The sequence below is a fragment of the Pan paniscus genome, chromosome X (genome assembly GCF_029289425.2).
Source record: "Pan paniscus chromosome X, NHGRI_mPanPan1-v2.0_pri, whole genome shotgun sequence".
Lineage (NCBI taxonomy): Eukaryota > Metazoa > Chordata > Mammalia > Primates > Hominidae > Pan > Pan paniscus.
The window spans coordinates 33,893,070-33,914,225 of record NC_073272.2 but is presented as its reverse complement, the minus strand read 5'-3'; the positions used below and the strand labels follow the sequence as shown (position 1 = coordinate 33,914,225).

Sequence of the window (21,156 nt, the reverse complement as noted above, 5' to 3'; positions counted from 1 at the left end):
CATTTAACATTAGAGGACACAGGCAAATCTGGCCTCCAGTCCTGGCAGCTTCTTCACTATGTATATGATGTTGGGTGGGTTGCTTTACCTCTCTAGTTTTTACTTTTATTTCTAAGCTAGGGCTATTCATAGTTCTTTATCATGTGGTTACTGTGAAGTAGCAAAGCACCTGACATAATTAGAGCAAATAAAATGCTCAACAAATATTGCTTATCAGAAGGATTATGTATTACCTCCCGAAATACATCAAAAATATATTTTCCAATTCAAAGAATATGTAGTACAAAAATCATGCCTAAATTAACAGAGTTGCAGTAGCCCAAGGAGAGAAGATAATCATTATTGATTTCTTCTTCCTTTTTGCTAAGCAGTTCTCTGTCTTTGCCTCCTCAGTTGTTGTCCATCCCACTCCCCCACTCCCAAGCCCTGAACTCTGAGGGGTTTTCTGCCGTGGCCGGTTCTGTAGTCATTGCTGTCCAATGATGAAAACACAAAATACTGCAACAGAACACTATGCCTGTCAGGTTAGCTCCCTTCTTTCTGCTAAATGACACTCAATCCTATTCTTCTGTTCTAAAGGATATCCTAAATGAATAGCCACTGGGGGGAAAAAAGATTATATAAGATTGTGCACTGTGTGAAACTGATGCAACCAGATCAATGACGTGAATTTCTCTTAACCATTTACTGGGATCTAGAAACAGGTCTCTCAACTTAGCAGTGTTTATAAATATAATAGGCCTTCCTTATACATACATCTGAAGCCAATCTGAGTCAGGAAGAGTCGCGGTCTGATAAATATCTTGAAAACTTGCATTTGTTCTATTAAAGCAAACTGTTTATTAATAGTGTGCCTTATTTTTTAAAGCAAAACATTTATAAACAGTAGTCATTACAGGCACTTCAGTGTACGGAGTGATCAATTGTTAGACCTTTAGGAATCGATTGTTTCGTGGAGCTTCGGCTTATAATTGAAATGTCATCAGAAGGAGTGTAAGACATAGCTTCAGGAGAGGCCATTTATGTGCTTTTGTTTTCAGCTAAGTTATAGAGTCATCATGTGAAGAAAGATTCTTCTCTTAGTAAAAATCCTTTAATGGTTGGAATAACACTTGATATTTAATATTTCTTTCTACTTTATATCCACATTTATTCAAGTGCTAACACGTGTGGGGCAGCAATGAAGCACTTTATTCCAACATTACAGTTCTCATATCTGCGTATGATTATTTTTCATTTCTCATTAGCATATATATAATGGTGACTTTTAAAGTACACTGTATTATATTCACTGGAATAATGATTAGCTATTAATAATTTGAACACTATCCAGGAAATTACTGAACATGTCCTACAAGATAAACCTCGTATGATATTGTCTCCAAATAACAGTGCTAACCAAGAAGAGTGCTACCAAGTTCAAAAGTAATCACAGGGATTAACCTAAATGCAGCTCAGTTGGGTTAAAAATAGTTTGTCTAAATTATATGTTCCCTAAGTTTGAGATCGATTTCTACAAGGGGATAAAATGTTTTTATAAATTCTCAGTGATAAGTCATGTGATTAAGAACCCCCAACTTTTTTTCCAAAGACATTTGCATCTCTGATCAAAATAACAAGATCCAGTCTTAGTTATAAATTGGGGAATTTTCATCAAAATAAGGAGCTACTCGTTGCATAGGAAGACTAGTACAACTTAAAGCCAATTTAATTTCAATGAATGCATGATCAGCTCCATTGCCAATTGAGTGTTTTTCTTATTCATCAGAAGATGGGTTCATCATCGTGTTTCATATCAACTGTTCTCAAACCATATTGCCCATTTAAATAAATATAGATTTGTCTCGAAATTCTAAATTCATGTCATATTTCATAAATAGCCTATGGTCCTATTTATTACTTTAAAATATTATAGATACAATATTTTTATTCTAAAGTAACTATGTTATACAACCAAATTATTCGTTTAAATATGTGACTTTTTAAATAAGTAAATGACTTATTTAAGTAAAGTCATTAAAATTTTCCAGTCTGTCCTTCATCCACCTGATCTTTGAATGAGTTAGGAACAATACAGGAAACTAATACAAACTTAATTTTGATTACAAAAGATGAAATCATTCTGTTATTTATTCAACACACTATGTGTCAATAAAATCTTATACTTTGAAAGAATTCGTCTAAGTCCATTTGCTGTTGCTTGTAACAGAATACCTGAAAATGGGTAATTTATAAAGAAAAGGAGTTTACTTCTTACAGTTACGGAGGCTGAGAAGTCCAAGGTTGAGGGGCCACATCTGGTCAGAGCCTTCTCCCATCCAAGTACTAACCTGGTCGAACCTCACTTAGCTTCCAAGATCAGATAAGAGTGGGCACGTTTAGGCTGGTGTGGCTGTAGACTTGTTAGAGCCTTTTTGCTCATGGGGACACAGCAGAGCCCTGAGGCAGTGCAGGACATTACATGGCAAGAAGGCTGAGTATTCTAATGTGTTCATGTCTCTCTTCCTTTTCTTATAAAATCATGAATCCTACTCCCATGATAACCCATTAACCTATTAATTTATGAATGGATGAATCCATTCATAAGGGCAGAGCCCTCATGATGCAATCACCTCTTAAAGGCACAATCTCCCGGTGCTGCCACGTTGGGGATTAAGTTTCCAACACATGAAATTTGGGGGACACATTTAAACTATAGCAAAATTGTAATAAAATGTTATATAGAAGCAATGTTCTTATTGATTATAATTGTTATATTGGTAAAGTGTTAATTCCTCTAACCAAGGGATACATTTCAGCTTATTATAATAGTTTTAAATTTACAATTCAATATGAATAACATCTGGTAAAAGTTCTTTTCAAGAAATGGGAAAACTAGAAATGTTTAGAAGAAAATAATTCAATAAATATTAAGTACAAACTGGATTCATAGTTTATGTGAAATTCTGGGAACCAATTGCAAGGGGAGAAAATAGTTACAATAGCAATGGTGAGGATGAGAATAAGAGCAGGTATCAACGTTAATTGAGGGTGTGTTATAGTTCTAATTGTGCTATGCCCACTACATGACTTTTCCCTGTGTGAGGTTTCCGAGCTTCTTCGTAGTAATCCTAAATTGAGCTGGAGAGAGGCTAGGGTAACTTACTCACGCTCATAGAGCCATAGAGTAGTAAAACCTGTATTTGAACTCTGGCCTGTCTGACATCATTCTGTGGTCTTTTAAACCACCACTGCTTCTCCATATTAAAACTCCAAATCTAGGTGAAAAGAAGAAAACTCAGAACATGTTCTGCAACAAAATATAACAAAATATAATGTATATAAACACTTATACATAATATCACTAATATCTTTACTATAAAAAGACTCTGATATGAACATTTTACATAATTCATGCAGAAGTGTTAATCACATTGTCTGTGATGAGCTGTGCATGTATCTGATAAAATTCTGGCAACCAGACATCAACTCGTAGGCATAGATCTGTAACACTAAATATTTGCCTCGAGAAACTTAAAGAAATAAAGACAAATGAATGAATAGGAACATGGAACTGAGTACAAGATTAAATCCTCCTAAAGCAATTGATGTACTTGCTGCTGGGTTATTGTTCTAAGCAAAAGAAGCATGGCGAAGGGAGGTGTGAAGCTAAAAACAGAATGCTTAGAAGGAGATGATAGCAGGAGGGAAGCAAAGATGGGACCAAGCTCCCAAAAGGCAGGCTTTGAACAAACAAAACAGAAAGCTAAGCCTTTGAAGGATGCACGGGATGCAAGAAACTTTAGTCAGGAAAGAGGAGGCGAAGAAAAACCCTCCAAAGCAAAGGTGAACAATATTTTAATAGGCAAATTGACAGATAGCAAGAGATACATACCATGCTATGTTTTCTCATTGCAGCTGAAGACAAACTGGGGTTATTTATGCTTTGAAAAAGCATAAATCTAAAAAACAATTGTAGAGGAAGAAGCGATGAAAACACGTGTTAATACAGAAAACATGGCTCCAAGGCTTTAAACTTCCTTGTGAGATAAATGCATTTACATTTTCCGTAGTTGCTAATATATATATATATGTATCTGGGAAAATAATACGCAATGATTTTCTTTCTTTTTTTCATCTACTTATGTGAGAAAAAAGTAGGCTATCTGAAAGCTTTTCAGTTAAATGAGGAAGAAAGTTAGGTGATCTTGTAAATAATATATATGTTCAAGATAATGTAAGGCCCTTGTGTAGTTTTCAAAACTTATCTTTAATAGCAGTTTCTTCTGGGGATGGGGTAGTTCAAAGTTGAAATGTTAGAAAGATGTTAACTTTTTTTCCTTTTTACTTCTCCCTTTCAGGATGGAATTAACAAATTTGATTACAAATAGATCTCAGACAGAGGCAAATGCATTGAATCCAGAAGTAACATAAAATTAGATCATATTTAGTTATGCACGAGGTCACATGGTGATAAAATGAGGATAAACTGAAATTGTCTGTTAGCCAAATTAGTTTATTTTATGCCAGTCCTAGGAAAAAGACACATCATGGTAGGGTACATCCTTTTTTTAATTTAATTATACTTTAAGTTTTAGGGTACATGTGCACAGTGTGCAAGTTAGTTACATATGTATACATGTGCCATGTTGGAGTGCTGCACCCATTAACTCTTCATTTAACATTAGGTATATCTCCTAATGCTATCCCTCCCCCCTCCCCCCACCCCACAACAGTTCCCAGAGTGTGATGTTCCCCTTCCTGTGTCCATGTGTTCTCATTGTTCAATTCCCACCTATGAGTGAGAACATGCGCTGTTTGGTTTTTTGTCCTTTCGATAGTTTACTGAGAATGATGTATTCCAATTTCATCCATGTCCCTACAGAGGACATGAACTCATCCTTTTTTATGGCTGCACAGTATTCCATGGTGTATATGTGCCACATTTTCTTAATCCAGTCTATCATTGTTGGACATTTGGGTTGATTCCAAGTCTTTGCTATTGTGAATAGAGCCGCAATAAACATACGTGTGCACGTGTCTTTATAGCAGCATGATTTATAGTCCTTTGGGTATATACCCAGTAATGGGATGGCTGGGTCAAATGGTATTTCTAGTTCTAGGTCCCTGAGGAATCGCCACACTGCCTTCCACAATGAACAGACACTTCTCAAAAGAAGACATTTATGCAGCCAAAAAACACATGAAAAAATGCTCACCATCACTGGCCATCAGAGACATGCAAATCAAAACCACAATGAGATACCATCTCACACCAGTTAGTATGGCAATCATTAAAAAGTCAGGAAACAACAGGTGCTGGAGAGGATGTGGAGAAATAGGAACACTTTTACACTGTTGGTGGGATTGTAAACTAGTACATTCTTAACATCAATTTATTCCGAAAAGCAATGTTCATAGGGCACACTGTAGGCCATAGATTTGCCTCACAAATTTAAAGGCCTAAGCCCTCAACATGCACAGCAATATACTCAGAGACTATTTGTAAAGATGATGATTCTGGAACTTTTTAATGACCCCAATCATTAGCAATGATTAAAATTAACATTCAACATTCTGTATTTACCAAGGCAATAAAGTAGACTAATCTATTTTAAAAGGGTTTTAAAATGAAGAGATGAAACAAACAAAATGATTTTGATTTAAACTTCATGAAAATATAAGTTACATTAATCAGGTGATTTTGTTTTATGAGTATTCTGATTGAAGTGATCATATTTAGCCCCGGGAGAATAAGAGAAGTTAAAGTATGGGTATGGCACTGAATTTACTGAGATGATTATATTGTTTGAGTTAAAGAACTTGTATTAAGAAACGAGTATGTGCCAAACATTGTGCTAGGAGCAAGCAATGCTAAAATTACATGGGTAGAAAGAGAGAATGAAATATCTAGAATGAGTTAGAAACATCAGTGTTTTCCAATGTGGAGCCCTGACTTCACGTGAAAATTCTCATTTTCAAACAAGGTAGTTTATGAAAATTGGACTATTAGCAAGACAGGATGGGCATGCCATCAGTATAGTACCTGGTGTAAAACTAGAAATTTTAATCATTTGTGCTTTCATTTTATAATCAGTAAAATCCAAGGTAGGACAAACTTTTACTTTTTCTGTATAATGGACTGATATTTGAATTATACCCAACTTTAATTTTTTGCCAGATATTATGCTTTATTGTTTCTCTATAATGGTACTATAGATCTTTATTTATTTCTATATATTTGTATGATTTTTACATATATGTGCATTTACATGTATATACATCCATAAACTATATACATATATACACATAAATTACAAATATGTGTACCTACGTACATATATATGCATATATCACACAAATACAGGCACATTTTCAATACCCCTTTTTGATTTTTTTCCTTGAAGAGCATAGTATGTGAATTTATTATGGATTTATTTTTAATTTATGGTCATGTTCTTTGAGTGCTTTTAGTGTTTATCTGGTTGCCCCAAACTCGCTAGCATTGTAAAGAAGATGTACAAAGCCTGAATCTAGACTGACTTTCATATTAACTTTATTAGTCAAAAAAAGTAGATGAAAATGTAACAGTCCATGTTAAAAATGGGAATAAGACAGATGTTCAAGCCCTAGCTTCAGCAGTTTTTAGCTGAGATTTACTGGAAGAAAACATTTTCTGAACTGTAAAACATGCAAAATGCCTACGTGACAGACTTCATTAACATTATTAAATGCTATGATATAGTAAAAGAATTTGTAAACTGTCAAGTGCTTTGTCAACATTAGGAATTTAGTTATTATAGGTATTTCCATATACATGTTGTATTTAGAATTCCCTTTAATTTTATACTTAGGGTTGATTTGTATTTTAACTAAGTCACTTTATATATCTGGTCCCATTATACAAGTATACTTTTCCTTAGGATAAGAAAGTGATCTTTATATATGTTTCTCAACCCAAATGCCCATCAATGATGGACTGGATAAAGAAAAGGTGGCACATATACACCATGGAATACTATGAATCCATAAAAAAGAACGAGTTCATGTCCTTTGAAGGGACATGGATAAAGCTGGAAACCATCATTCTCAGCAAACTAACACAGGAATGGAAAAACAAACACCGCATTTTCTCACTCATAATTGGGAGTTGAGCAATGAGAACACATGGACACAGGGAGGGGAACATCACACACCGAGGCCTGTCGCGAGGTGGGGGGCAAGGGGAGGGAGAGCATTAGGACAAATACCTAATGCATGCGGGGCTTAAAACCTAGATGACGTGTTGATAGGTGCAGCAAACCACTATGGCACATGTGTACCAATGTAACAAATCTGCACGTTCTGCACATGTTTCCCAGAACTTAAAATTTTAAAAACTTTAAAAAAAGAACTGTAGATACTGATCCCAAAAAAATGTTCATTAATGGGGGTTAAATGATTATTTCTAAGTAGACTACTCTTGAACCCTTGAATCTTTAAGAATTTTCTTTGCTATTGAAGCCATTCAAACTCTATTTTATTAAAACTGTCGTTATTCTAGTAGATTTTAAACAGTAATACCTGAATACATTAGAAATATGCAAATCTGTATTACGTATGGCATCTGCAGAGCAGAGGAGTTTGGTCATCTGGACTCATGCTAAAGTCTCCGAAAAGTCCACTTGTCTTAATGATGGTTGACTCGCTAATGCTATGCGTATATAGTCTTATTTTAAGTGATTGAATGATGTGGCTAATAACCCCTCTGTTAGATGCACTCAGAACCTCACCTACCTGGGTCCTCAGCTCTCCAGTGAAATCTCTACTTTAAGTTTATTTTCTAACATGGTAAGAGCCTTCAGTTTATGTTATGCTCAGGCCCGTCACTGTGAATAAAATATTAGAAATGGACTTTTTTTTGTATTTTTTTAATGGATCCCTTGGAATTTTAAAAAAATTATTTATTTGAGCTTTCTACTGTTATCACAGTGTCTCCTAAGCATGGCCTCCCGTTTTTTCTTGGTAATATAATTCTTACGTTATTCAAATTAGTAACCATTATTTTTCTCATGGCTAGAATTCTGGAAACTATTATGGAAATCACTGAGCATAATTGAATGGCTGTTTATTTGAAGAGCTATGTCAAGGCAGCATAGAGTTGTATTTTCTTGCAAGGGCTCTGGAGTCAAAGAGCCTGGGTTCAAACCTTGGCTCCACCACTTTCTATCTGTGGGGCATTGGGCGTGTTACATTTGTGAAACTTTTGTTTCTCCATTTGTAAAGTGAGGTTTGGGGGATGATTAAACCAGATAACCCATGTGAAATATTTAATGAAAATGTATTTGTTAGGGGATTTATTATTTTTAAATTTTGATTACACATGACACATGTCAGGGATCATGCTATGCATTTTGGATAGAAGGATGGCTAAGATATCATGCCTGACTCTTAAAAACTTACCTAATGGTAAATGACGAGTTAATGGGTGCAGCACACCAACATGGCACATGTATACGTGTGTAACTAACCTGCATGTTGTGCACATGGACCCTAAAACTTAAAGTATAATAAAAAAAAAAACTTACTATCAACTCTAGTAGAAAGAGATCTGAATGGCTTGCCATTAGGCAGGCACATGGTATATGTGCTTAATTCATACTAGCAGCCACTACAGTTATCATGATTAATAATGAGCTTCCAACTGCACAAAATGCTTTTAATCCATAGAAAATCAAATCAGAAACAAGTATGTGAAAGGAGCAACAATTAAAATGAAAGATTGACATTTATTTTCTAAATTGGTTATATTTTCTTTCACATTTACAAAATTTATAAGAAAATTCTTTATTTCTATGTGATATAAAGAACTAGAATGTACTTTGATGTAAATTATTGTTGCCAGTGCTGTTCAACTTTTATCCATAATTTACTAAGCCACCTACATTTAGACAAAGGCATTATCCATCCCTTTGGGGAGGATTTCAGATGATTCATACACAGACCTGGTCTCGAGGAATTTAAGATTTTCTTGGGGGAGGGAAATAAGGACTTTAACCGACTCAAGAGTACTTAGAGAATTTTCTGAAAATAATTTTATCAATGAAAACTTGTTATATTAAAAGAAACTGTCATTCTGACTTCCACAAATCTAGGCTTGAAACTATGGATAACGAGATATTTTATATTACTCTCACTCACATCATTTTCACAAAGTGAAAAGGTACATTTTAACTAGTAAAAGAATAGAGGAAATGGAAGTAGCTCGAGGCAGTGGTCGACGATTCAAAAAGACAGGGCCCTATTATTTGATCAAGTTATGCAACGACTCTGGGCCTCTTTCTTCACCTCTGGAAGGAGGAATAATCTCCAAGCCCTTTCAAACTCTTTTGGTAATTCACCTCCAGCACATCTTCTAAATGCCACCATTAACTGTCCTCTGATTTGTCTCATGTTTTTCTAGCCCCATGCTCTCCTGTTCGCCATTTACCCTCATGCAAGGTACAAATTACACCCATCATCACTAGACACTTGCTCAAGTCCCATTGCCCCCTTGAAGACCTGCCACACCTACTCTCAAAAACCATCATTTCCTGAAAGTCCTATACAGCTCATTTGGTATTTACAGTGTACTGCCACAAGCCACTAAGCATCGTTTTGTGAATACATGACTTACAGACTTAGCTTGAGTAAAGATACTTGAAAATGAACACCATTTCTTGGCTATCTTCCTATTTTGATGTACCCTTCAGGCCTATGAATTTTAGTATAATAGATAACCAATAATTATTTCTTGGTTCTTTCCTGCACATCTGAATAACCCTATGCAAAGTGATAGAATGTTTTTCTATAAGGAGGTCCTACACTGGAGATTGTGCATTTCTTAATGCTGTTGAAGGAAGAGATGCGTATCTAAAATAAATAGACTCTAACAAACATTAATTTATATTTCTATTATCTGTTTTGTGTATTTAGATATCTCACAAAAATAACTAAACATTTTGGCATTATTGATATTATATATCTGCCATGAATGTTTCTAAATAAATAAAAATATATATACATCTGTAATTATCTTGGCAAACTCTTCAGTTATGCAATGTTGTTACATAGATTACATATCTAAGTGAACAGTGGAGTTTTAACAATATTGTGTGTTCATAAATGTTTTATTTATTATTGCCACTAATTCTTATTGCCATTTGAAGAACTATTTATAAGTTGTTCTAAAAACTATTAAAGTATAGTTGACCATAGTCACTACTGCCTACTTTGGTAAAGGCCAAATATATAAAGGCTTTTTAATGTGTTAACAAACACTGAAGGATTTTTAACCTGTTAACAATCAGTAGGACTCTTGAAATTATTTCCTAAGAGAGTAAATTTTACAACTTGTAAAGCATGATTAACCTCTTGTAATTATAAACCATCTCTTGTAATTATGTAGCATTTTGTTAATGAGCAAAGAACCATTGTGGTTCCTTTTTACATTTCTTAAAATAATTCTCTGTAACCTCATTGATATCTCCGGTAAATTTAGATAAGCTTCTTTTTAAAGGAGGGTTAAAATGACATTTTAAACTAATTTTTCTTGTTAGTTATACAGAGTTGAACTATCTGAGGGTTTTATTGACAGTCATAAAAAATTTGTTATTTTCTGTGAAATATAGAGAATTTAATTCATTATCTTATTATTAATTCTGTGGGCCATTGTCTTAATTCTAGAGGCACAAGCTGTTTTCATCCCACTGAAATAGAGGAATCAAAGTATGTTCCTTGCTCAAAGCACAAAAGTGACATACTACATAATATGCTTCTTGAGTAGTCGTAAATCTCATGTGTTAAATTACATCCCAAAGATTTCAATATGTTTTATGACTTTAATAATTTATGGTAATTTCTAATCTGGCCTTTGTTGACCTGTCTTGCTTTTTAAATTTTTAGTTTTTTGACAAAATAATTAACATATTTTAATAATCTTCCAAAGGTGTTTAAAATGGCATCGTATAGAGATAGCTGAAGGCTTTTGAGCTTCTGTGTTGTAAACACTTTCTTAATAAAACATGAATTGCTACCAGATGATCCAGCAATCCCACTACTGGGTATTTATCCAAAGAAAAGGAAATCAGTATCTTTGAAGAGATAGCTTTGTTCCCATGTTTATTGCAGCACTTTTCATACTAGCCATGATATGGAATCAACCTAAACGTCCATCAGTGGATGAATTGAAAAGAAAATGTGGTATAAAACAGAAATTGCTGCTTTAATTTATATTAAACACACTCTTATTCTTCTGAGCTGTTAAGTATTGAGTTATAGATTTAAAGAATTCTATTGTGAAGACTAAAGTGACTATTAAAGTAAGAAATTATTTTTTCCATTATATTTAACTTATTTCATACTTTAATGTTAGCGCCAATGAGCAAGACTGTTGAATACAAAAACTAATTAAGTAGTGATGATAGTACAGTATATAAGGGAGAACAATCTTTTAGAAAGGAACAATAACAGGGAGCAATAGAAACAATGAATGAGTGTAAGGTCACTTAGTGTTCAAACAGCTAAAATATAGTACAAATAAGTTGCGTTTTAATAGTGATTTTATATAATTACACCTTGATGTTTTATTTGTTACAAGAATTGTCCAGGAAGATTTCTCTGAAGACCAAAGGCACTCTTCCCCTAAATAACTCCAAAGCCAGTCCTGTGTTTCTTTAAAAAAAAAAAAAAAGTGAAAATAACGTGATGAACATTTTTGAGGAAGTATAAAACCATAATACTCCACTGCATAGCTGTTTCTGCAGGTATTGTATTGATATATTACATTATTCAGCTTTGGAGTCTCCACATCCAATGTTACATCATCACTCTAAATTAAACATGTATGGATAAATGAAATAAATGAGATAGCATATGAAAATCTCATAGCCCAGCCCCTGCGCTATTTAAAATAGAAAGACCAAAGAATTGTATTCCTCATCTGAAAGCTATTTAGTGGTGGTGTTTCAAATAAAAATTCCATCTACTGCTGTTGCTTCTATTGTATCTTTTTCTCTGCGGTACTGAAAGAGAAAGAGACCCAGAAGGGGCCTTGTCTGAAGTGTCCCTCATTTAAGCTGTTGCTGCTTAAGCAGAGGGTGAACAAATGTAATAGGAGTTTCATAAAGGTGGAATAAACCAGCGGATTACGGTGTGGGTGAATACTTTCAGATGTTAACCAGGAGCTCTGCTTGCATGCTGGGAGTTGCCCATGCCTCTTCTAGATTGAGGCACATTATCTTGCACAACCTAATTCCAAGAAATGTTTTAAACCACTGGAAATTGAACCCAGAACATGTCTCTAAGCCAGCCTTTTCATCTTGACACCGAATCATAGCATGAGCCAGTCTGTCAGGGATGCTGCTGCTCTCTAGGCAAATTTTAAATGTTGAAATAATGAATCATGTTTTCTTGAAAATCATGTACACCAAAGAAAAGTTAGTCATTTTATAGATGATGAATATTAACATTTTCTTAGACAATCTGATAAATTATCAGATTTCACTTTTGGCTCTTTTTAAGACAGTTATGCCTCAGAAATATTAATAAACCCCCAAGCCCTTATACTGATCAGTATGTTCACTACTAGCTATCAGAAATTCTTGAAGTTCTTGTAATTATTGTATTATTTCCTTACTTTCATTTTATTAGTATGTGAATAATATTTTTAAAAATTCTAGTGTATGTCTTGTATATATTTTAACAACATGACTTTTAATTAATGTCTTGGTAACATTTCTTCTAGTGTATGTTTTCAGTAACATGATTATTAACTGTAACTTTAAAAACCTGTGGATTAGATGGGACCATTTTAAAATGTTTTAAACTTGGAAAATCTGATGGCTTTAGGTTTAGTTCAAGCTATAGATCACCTGTGGAGAATGGAACTGTCAAAAAAAATAGCTTTAGCAGCCCTTTGAGTATTCTAAAATAGGGATGTTATCCAGAGCATTGGTTTCTAAAGCTTCCATTATTTATTGATGTTGAGCTTTCAGGATTTAGCTACAATATTTACTCAACATCTAAGCCATGCTTTTTTATCAGTCATGTTTTATATCTTTTATAATCAAACTGCTTATCACTGAAAAAAATATATAAGTTTCTATGTATCTGGAGGAATTCTCTGGTGTTTCTTAGATATGGATTTTGATGTGTGGAATAAGAATTCAATTCAAGGATAACAGACATGTTGTCCTGAAAAAAATCGAAGAAAATCAGCTTTTCTTTAACATTCTGTCAAAGCTCCTGACTATTAGTTTATCAGCACTGTTTTGCCAAAGGTGTCTTCTCTTCTCTTCTTTGAAAAAATCATCTGCTGCTGCTACGCCGCAAGTGTGTTCCCGCTGTGCCTGGGAAGATGTGTGGCATAAAAAAATGGGCATGGCCTGAGTTAAAAGTGCTACATTTAAGCCAGAGCTGGCTTATTTATTAGTTGTCTAATCATAGGAAAATGACAGAGCATGCTTTTCTCTTGCAATATCCGTTGCTGAAAATTAAACATATGAGCAGAGCTTTCAGAGAGGTTGACTGGCCTCTCAGACAGCACCTCATAGGATGGCCTGTGTTGAAGCATCTCCTTTAACCAGGGTCTGTCCCTCAGCATTGGGTTGGCTCACCTAGATTGGATTGTCCCAGCAGAAAAAAGAAACTAAAATTCAGAATCATATCCAAACCGGAATACTCTTTCATTCACATTACTTGTACTACCTTTTCAGAAACTGGATACCTGAGCATGTGAGGGTAACTTAGAAACTTATCTCATGGTTAGAAGTTTTAGAATTAGAGAGCAATGATCATGAAACGGACTTCATGATCAGAAGCAATGGAGCAAGGAATGAGATGTCTTTGAGGAGTATTCCCCTGAGGCTGTGGATAACGCTGACGAATAATCCCCACCTTAAAAGTGGGTTGACCACTCTAGTAGCTGTAAGGTGGGAGGGTTCTTTCTTCAGAGATAAATCTGTGCTCTTCACTTGCCCATTTCCCAGGTTTTCATGTAGGTAGAAGAAACACCTGTAATCTGAAGACACTCTTCCTTCAGCTTTGTTAGTGACAGGGATTTAAATATGTCTTTCACACATTTTCCTTAGATAGTTAAATTTCACTTTTCCTGTTTGTTTTTCTCGGAAGGTATTCTAACTCCCCTCCTAATGGACTTCTAGAGCTTTCTAATTCTATGCAATTTCTGTTGATTTGTTCTGGTAAACTTTGAAGGTAATCTCTGATTCAACTTCTTGGAGATTCTATCATGTCATCTCTTTTTATTAACTTTATGCTACTCATGGTTTCTTGATGAGGACTCATTAAGGGTTATATGTGTGTGTATATATATATATATATATGAAACAACTCAGAAGCAGAAAGATACCCCATGTTCTCACTTATAAGTGAAAGAGAAATAATGTATAAACATGTACACATGGACATAGAGTGTGTAGTGATAAGCATTGGAGACTGAAGTGTGGGGGTGTGCAAGGGAATCAATGATAAATTAATGGGTACAATGTACATAATTTGGGTGATGGATACACTAAAAATCCAAAGTTCACTATCCAACATACTCACTTAATAAAATTGCACTTGTACCCCTTACATTCATACAAATAAAAAATTATTTAAATAAAAATAAATATGTGTATATGTATGCATACATACATATGCATATACATATGTGTTTGTGTGTGTGTATATAACTTACACTTAAAATAAGCATGGATTCTGCAATGAATGCTCAATTTACAAGGGTTGTCCATCCAAACTTGTGGCAAGTATCTCACCTCTCAAGTTGTTTTCTTTTTTCTTCATATATTTCTTGCTTTTGTCTAGGAAGGAATAATTTGGCCTGCCTTTCAAGAGTGTACAGTCAGCATGATAACCCAAACACTTAAGACATGTGCTAACCCATGTGGATCCCTTGAGAGAAGGAAAACAGTGGTCCTTTTACTGGGCAGATAGAGCCCGGGGCCAGGTTTCGTGGCTTGAAGATTTCAGCTTCTCTGCACCTCTCAGCTCAGTGCCTCTGGAAGCAATTTACAACTTGTGAGGCCATACTCAAAGGCCCTGTTATTAATTCCCCGCCTTCCAAGACCCCATTTCAGAGGATCTCAATTGCTCTCAGAGTGAATTTACTGTTTCCTGAATTCCGTAATCCCAATAGCAGGTCTGTTGTCCTCATTAGATAGCTTAGGTTAGATTCAGCAGCGTAATTGGCAACTGAGCTACTAAGTATTCAATGCTTATGTGGAAAATATGTTCCCTATTGCAAACAACTGATATTCATATTCAATTTGGCACCATAATCTTTGTATAAAGCAGATACTACTTGTGTTTATTAAGTTTTATCCCAAATAATTATTTTAGTAATAATGCTTGAAAATAGGCCTTGGTCATTTGCATGTCTGTATATGGCATATCCTGAGTCTTTGTATGTATTAGAAAGATCACTCGTTTTGACTTGATGGTTTAATAAAGGATGTCCCTCACTTTGGGCAGAGACATTTGAAAAAGGCACTCCAACCAGGGACCTAAGAGGTGAATGAGATGCAGCTCTGAATCAGGTCACACGGCCTCAGGAGGGAAACATCTTGGTTTTCACATCCCTCACTTCTTGATGTCATATGCAATACACAAATGACCCCTCAACACACACACAGGCACATTCACAAACACACACTCACTCACTCACTCACTGTATTGTCTCTTTCCTTGACTAAGTCCTTCTTACTAACTCAAGCTCTAAAGCTTTTTTACTTACCTAAGGTGAGTGTGTGAGGATTTGAGGTTTCAATATTAAAATTCAGAAACATTTGAAGTTCATTTTAAATATTAGTAAAAAAAAATCTTGACAAAATACAATTATAGACAAAAAGAAAATTCAGAATATTTGGAATTTAAGGTTGAGGTTACAGCCCTATTTATGAAATATTAGAAGAAAAATGTTGGAGAGAATAAAGCAGGTTTATGAGTCTGATAGAAAGCATAACCAGATGATTATGCATATATTTGCATATGCAAAGCTTTCTAGGCAATCTGAACATTTAAACCTACAAATGTGGCTGCGATGAACAGCCACAGAAGAGCAGGCTAGAACAGAAGAGGAGGCTAGAACAGAAGAGCAGGCAGAAGTTGTAAATGAAATGTTACTTTTAAATGGTTGATCTCCCAAGTACTGGAACAGATTTGTGCTGTTTTCAAGGTTTTGGTTCAAAGAATCCAGTAGTGTATTGAATTGTTTTGTGGCACTTCCCTGTTATTTTGCTTTGTAAGCTACCTCAATCCATGAAGTGGCTATGAGCCCCTTATACAACACTGTTGATTTTTTTTTCCTTATCTATGCAAAAGATTTTTGATTCAGGGCCAGGCATGGTGGCTCATGCCTGTAATCCCAGCACTTTGGGAGGCCGAGGCAGGCGGATCATGAGGTCAGGAGATAGAGACCATCCTGGCTAACACGGTGAAAACCCATCTCTACTACAAATACAAAAAATCAGCCAGGCGTAGTGGCATGTGCCGGTAGTCCCAGCTACTCGGGAGGCTGAGGCAGGAGAATCACTTGAACCCGGTAGCCGAGATCCTGCCACTCCACTCCAGCCTGGGCGACAGAGCCAGACTCCATCTCAAAAAAAGAAAAAATAAAAGATTTTTTATTCAGGTGGCTATCAGACTCATTAAATAGAAGCCTTAGGTTAAGTTCACGGGTTGCTAGTTGGAAGCCTCCATGGACTATGTTCATAAAATAATAGAAAGGAGTTATGCAGGACTTCTTAAAATGTTATTTAAAAAGTCAGAATAGGCTTTCTGTTACTTTTCTGAGGTCAAATACATGTAGTGCTTTCTGACCATTTCATCCAGGGTGTTAGCTAGGACAATAAGAGGTGCTTAAAAATTATTAGATTGAGTAAATGAGAAAGCCCTTAGAAACATAGGAACAGAATGACCCTTGCTTTGGATCTAATATTGACTCCCACGCCTAAATCCCTTTGGAGAACTCCTTTATTTTCTCTTCCATCAAGAGCAGGTATAAATTAAAAACACCATTAAAGGGGCCATCTAGCTCAGCTGAAGCTTTCATCACACATGTAGGGGAGGTACGGTTGGGAGGGATCTTTTTATCCTTTAGGTCTTCAATTTACATAGGACTTTTGAATAATCAAATAGCCCCAAAGAGCTGATCTTAGGACTAGTTGTAATTGAGACTATTTTTCCATGGGGTAGAAAAATCTAGTTGTAGGAAAACTGAGAAGTAGATGTATGTTAACCTCAAAGGCTGTTTTTTACAAAGGATGTTAAAGCATCATCTTTGCTCAGAAAGGGAGCAATAAAACAAATGAGTGGAAATAATAAAAGGAAATAATTGCCAGGTGCAGTGCCTCACACTAGTAATCCCAACACTGGGGGGCTGTGGTGTAAGGATTGCTTGAGGCTAGCAGTTCAAGACCAGCCTGAGTAAAATAGGCCTCATCTCTACAAAATAGATAGATAGATAGATTGATAGATAGATAGATAGATAGATAGATAGCCGGGCGAGGTAGTGTGCACCTGTAGCCCCAGCTACTCAGGAGGCTGAGATGGGAGAATCGTTTGAGCCCATGAGGTCAAGTCTATGGTGAGCTATGCTCCCTCCTGCCACTGCACTCCAGCCTGGGTGACAGAGTGAGATCCTGTCTCGAAAACAAAAGGCATACTTTTTAGATGTAATGGAATAGAGTACTTCCAAACCTGGCTGCCTGCTGGAGTTGTATTGGAAGAGGTTGCACGACTTCAGTGGAGATGGCCTAGATGCCTGCTCAGCAGTCATCTAGTAAAGCAACTAAGAACATGTAATATGAAACTGCAAAAAGAGATCGTGTGCATAAAATCACTCTGGGCTCCTCAGATAGAGTAATAAACACAACTGACAGCCAAATAAAAAGAGAAATAATACAGCCCTTGACTTCCTTGGTTGCTTTGACATACTAAGTAGGTGTTACAGGTTGGGTTCTCTGGGAAACAGACTCTAAAACATTTTTATTTTTACTTTATTTATTGTTATTATTATTATTATTATTATTATTTTAGACAGAATTTTGCTCTCGTTGTCCATGCTGGAGTGTAATGGCACAATCTCATCTCACTGTAATTTCTGCCTTATGGGTTCAAGTGATTCTTCTGCCTCAAACTCCCAAGTATCTGGGATTACAGGCAAGTACTACCACGCCTGGCTAATTTTGTATTTTTAGTAGAGACGGGGTTTCATCATGTTGGTCAGGCTGGTCTCAAACACCCGACCTCAGGTGATCCACCCACTTCTGCCTCCCAAAGTGCTGGGATTACAGGCGTGAGCCACTACGCCCGGCCAGACTCTAAAATAAAGTTTAATATGCAGAATACTTATCAGGGAATGCCCACTGGACCAATACATATTCAAGAGAGGGCTTAGAAGCAGGATTGGACAGAAAGAGAAGTTGAGCTGTAATGCAGGCCCAATAACAGCCTTAGTGTTAAGCAGGCTGAGAGATTCAGCAGTTAATGAGACAGTCAACCCAAACAGTTTTATAGGCATCAAAAGTATGATCAGCATGGTGTCAGTTTCCTGTGTCACTTGTCCCACAGTATGATACCAAAATTAAAGAGACCAGATGACATGCAACACAAGCAGTGTGCACTCTGTTGTTGAGAAGCCAATTTCGTCATGCAACTAAGCAGTTTTATACTCTGCAGCTGTACTTTAAGGGGAGCTGAGATGGAACATCATATGTCTCACCATAACCAGAAAGGCAGATGAGAAATGTTCTATCGCCACCTCCCACAAGGTAAGGGACTTCCCTAAAGATACAGAGGTGGGTGGAATATTGCCTTGGTAGACTTCCTCTCAAGACTGCCTATCTTCCCATGTTGGAAGGATCACAGAGCATTTGTCAAGACATGGGTCAATCTGCAGTTGAACTTTGTGTATGTGGCCTATGTGGATACTTATAATATCATTGGGCACCTCCATAGAGCTGTTTCCCAATTGACCAAACATATGGGAAGCTTCAGAGCTTCGAATGACCCTTCAGAGTAGTCCTGAGAACAGTGAGCCTTACTACTCCTGCATTAATCAGTCATTGGATGATAGCCTTCTCAGAAATAAGTCATGACCTTGTGCAAGGGGGCTCTTTATGGCTGGGACCACCCCTAAAACTGAGAGCTGAAGGCTGTCTGCCACCAGCCCTTCCACCTGCTGGGACAAGTTCTTTATTGAAGGGAAATCTGAGTAGTTCATCGGCGTCCATCACAGTACTCAAGCCGTTCATTCTTCCTTCTTATGACAACATTGTGCTTATTGTTATGTAATCCCTTTCCAGAACATTTTAGGTTAAGTTTTAAAAATAATGCATATAAATAGACAATTCAAATACTGGGAAAAAAAGCTTGCACTTATATTGTTATAGAAATGTGCACACTTAAAGAGCTGATTTCTTCTGGGTATTTACATAATTTTATTTAAAAATCCATCCATTTTTAATTAGCTGTTTTTAATATGCAGTTAGCTAAGATATTATAAGCCATATATTAGGCTAATGGACATTTAACAGCTTAGTTAAGTTCTTTTAATGGAAATGCTGACAAACCTTTATCTGTAATTATAGCAACACTGTGATTACAGAAGGAGGTGCCTCTCCTTGTTGTTTGCAGCCCTAAAATTCCATGTGGCTATAGGTAACAAAGTCCATTATTAGATAAACACAAGTCATACTTGGCATTACTTGCATTACTCATCTCCTTGCTTTATTTGAATCATTTTTTAAAGTTGTAAAATGTTTTTCAAAACTCAGAATAGTGGCCAGTTAATAATATGATTCCTCTTATATTATGAGATTTTAAAAAATAGTTCACCAGTTTCTGGTGGCCTCTATACCCATTGGCAAGTCCTAGCCATTGTGAATTAAGTAAACAATTCTTTACGGAAATATTTTTAATCCTTAAACCCTATAAGTTTTATTCATCATGTCAGGTCACTTGTCAAAGGGTTTAACATTCAGAATTCAACAAAAGTTTATCAAACACCTATTACAGGACATGCAATTTTGGGCGCACTGGGATTTCAGCAATTAACAATCAAGATATGATTTGTATCGACATGGATATTACATTCTCTTACAGGAGACAGAAAACAAAATAACTAGAAAATATACATAAAGGGACTTTAAAATAGGGTAAAATTACAGATTGTGACAGGATGACCACTTTGGTTCAGAATATCTAGGATATTTTTTTCTTTTTTTTTCCCCTCCCTCCCTCTTTCTTTTTTTTCTTTTTCTTTTTCTTTCTTTTCTTTGTTTTTCTTTCTGCCTTTCGGAGTCTTGCTCTGTTGCCCAGGCTGGAGCACAATGGTGCAATCTCAGCTCACTGCAACCTCTGCCTCCCATGTTCAAGCTTTTCGTGTGCCTCCGCCTCCCAAATAACTGGGACTAGAGGCATGCACCACCAGGCCCAGCTGATTTTTGTATTTTTAGTAGAGATGGGGTTTGACCATGTTGCCCAGGCTGGTCTCAAACTTCTGACCTCAAGCGATCCACCCGCCTCAGCCTCCCAAAGTGCTGGGATTACAGGCGTGACCCACCAGGCCCAACCAAGGACTTTTTTTTCTGAGCCATATTATTTAAACAGAGATCTGAATGACAAGAAGGGGCCAGCTCTGTGATGTAGGGGAAGAAAAATATGTTCCTTCTACCCTTCTAGGCTGCCCAGCTGGAGTCCTACAAAGTTAGAGTGACAAAAGTCAGATTAACAAGAGGAAAAACCTAGAAGTTTATTAAAATATTCAGTGCACATACACCTGGTAGAAACTCAGTGATGAGTAACTCAAAGGGGTGGTTAGAATGTTGGGTTTATATAGCATCTGAACAAAGAACAGTAAACTTGTAGAGAAATGACAAAACAAAGAAAAAAGGGGTTTAGGTATTTAGGGTTGCCAAACTGTAGGAAGGTAAATATATGGGAGAAACATGGAGTATAGTTTGTTTATGCCAAGTCTATCTTGAGATCAACTTTTCGTATTCTTCATGGCCATAACAATTTCCCAGGAGAGAGGGATTATAGCAGTTATCATTTCTCAGAAGTTTCTGCTTTTATTTAGACAAGGGAAGCACTGGGAAGGCTTCTTTTTGCTTATATTGATTCTTACTTGCCTCTAAC

General features: G+C 36.1%; 1 protein-coding gene across 1 annotated transcript in view; it reads left to right on the top strand.

Moving 5' to 3' along the window:
• The window catches only part of DMD (dystrophin), a 2,218,635-nt gene that overhangs the window by 1,234,336 nt on the left and 963,143 nt on the right, over positions 1 to 21,156 (top strand). The window lies entirely within an intron of this gene.